Source organism: Mesocricetus auratus, unplaced genomic scaffold (assembly GCF_017639785.1).
Source record: "Mesocricetus auratus isolate SY011 unplaced genomic scaffold, BCM_Maur_2.0 contig_4802_pilon_obj, whole genome shotgun sequence".
In the NCBI taxonomy this organism is placed as follows: Eukaryota; Metazoa; Chordata; class Mammalia; order Rodentia; family Cricetidae; genus Mesocricetus; species Mesocricetus auratus.
Window position 1 is genome coordinate 34,837 of NW_024432935.1, and position 2,228 is coordinate 37,064.

Sequence of the window (2,228 nt, forward strand, 5' to 3'; positions counted from 1 at the left end):
TTCTTATATGATGTTGACTGCTTCACTAATCGCAGTGGGAAAAGACATTTCAAAGCCTGCACTGAGGGAGGGGAAAGCAGAACATTGACCTCAGCTGGTCTGTGCTTCTGCTTGTACAGTTTCCTTTAATGGAAGACACCCTTGAACAACAGTGGACGCTTCTGGGTACAGAGAAATTAGGCGCATGCAGCCAGGCTAGTTTCTGGAGATTGAAGTCATTGATGCTCAAATTGGCTACACCTGACTGCATGGTTTGAGCCAACCCATCTGAGCCTGCCCACCTCTACCAGCAAGGAAGACACAACGCCCAGACTCTTCTTTAAGCAGTTTATTCAGGAACCTTAAACAATCTTCTTCTCCCGGGGAGTGCCAGGGAGCCCCAACCGACAGCTTAAAAGACCTTGGGCGGCCAATCCCAGAATGCCACGTGGATACTGCAGATAGGTCCATGTATGCAGAAGCAAGCCTGATATCCAGCCTGAACCAAATACAGGTATTGTTTATCATAGAGAGCACCTGCTATTGGGCTAGCAGAAGGCAGAAGCCAGCACCATCTTAAGGGTACAGGACTTTGCAGCTCTCTACAGGGTACCACTGGCACCGTGTTCCGATGTTTCTAGGCACTTGATCCACATTCGTCTTCAGCTGCTGCCATGCAGCACCCACAGCATCCCCAGAGTCCACAGTTGCAAATGTGCAAACCCCAAGGGGTTCTTCAAAGTGCTTCGGCAAGGCAAGGCCCTGGAGGAGCAGGAGGCTCCCCTGAATCCTCCCACCATATGGGGTGAGGAGCTCATTGGTGACTGCACTATCTTGCAGCCCTTGTCTGAATAGATCTTCTCATCCTTGGGTAAAAATATCATTTCATCTGCCATTCTGGAGACGATGTCTTCATCGACAGCATCCCCCTGAGCCCGCATCTCTGCCCGCACACACATCTTCGCGCGTCTGTACTCCAAGGGAAGGAAGGGGATAAAGTAGTCGATGAGGTTTCTGTCTATCAGCCCACTGTGCCACAGAACACAGTGCTTGTTGTTGAAGACACCCACGGACAGCACGGGCTCCAGGTCTTTCATGTGGATCTCTTCCCTCTTCCTTCCTGCCCGTCAGAAGTCCAGGGTCGTCTTAGTAATCAGGTCCCTGCCTGCATTACTGTGGAAGATGAAGATGGCTATCCGGTAGGAAATCACATCCACCTGCTCATAGTAGTCTAGGAAGAGCTTGATTGCATTGATGATCCCAGGATGCAACTTATCCATCTCGTCTCCGATGAAGACGGAGTTGCCACATGCGCTCATGTTGCCTCAGATCCACTTCTGGAGCTGGTCCTGGTACAGTTTTATCTGCTGCTAGTGAGGAAAGTGCAGAGTAGAGACGAACAGGTGAACAAAGTTACTCTTCAGGCCTTTTGGGTGAAGGTTTTCAGCCACGATCTGGCTGACAAAATTCTTGCCTATGCCAGCCAAGCCGTGCAAGGACAGAGTCAGTGGTTTCTTGGGTTTTTTATTGTTCCTGAAGCCCGTCAGTGCCTTGAGAATCACTTCGGTGGCGAGGTGCTGTCCAAACAGCTTCTCCTCCAAGTCCAGCTTGAGGGCCGACGCGTTGAGGGGCCGTTCCTCATTGCAGCACTCGGTGAAGCGGCAGTACAAGTCAGAGTAGGTCAGGTAGCTGGTGAGCACCAACACAGCCACAATGGCGATGCCCATGCTCACTGGCTCGAACGCTGCCGCCACGCGGGTGGCCAGCAGAGCCCACAGGACCGCGGAGCCCCCCATTCATTAACATTTTCATATACCCCAACCAAAAAGGAGGAAATGACAACAGACTTCTTTATCATAAGACAAAGAAGAAACAGATTTTCTTCCTCAATTCTCCAAACATCTAGTAAACACACTTTAAACTAAATCTCTCATTATCTAGTATTGAGTTTAAGAGTAACCATACCTCAGACCAAGTCTCTTGTTATTTAAGTAGCCTTGCATGAGACTTTTAGGTCTTATGACTTTAATTTGATTTGGAAGATTAAAGATACTTTTGAAATCTCTGAATTTGATCCAAGAGGAAGTAGAGCCATCTCTGTGGATTTTTAGAATGAAAAAGGGGGTATTCTGTGTTAGTATGAGTTGGTAAGTCCTGATTGGACATGTTAGCCTAATATTGAACTTGGATAGTTGGACCTTGGTGTTTTGTGTCCGGAATAAGTCAGCTGTCTAATAAGGAACTAGACG

The 2,228-nt window shown here is 48.5% G+C and overlaps 1 pseudogene; it reads right to left on the reverse strand.

Moving 5' to 3' along the window:
• Positions 1–641: 641 nt before the first annotated feature.
• LOC121138413 lies at positions 642–2,010 on the reverse strand (annotated as a pseudogene).
• Between the last annotated feature and the right edge of the window lie 218 nt (positions 2,011–2,228).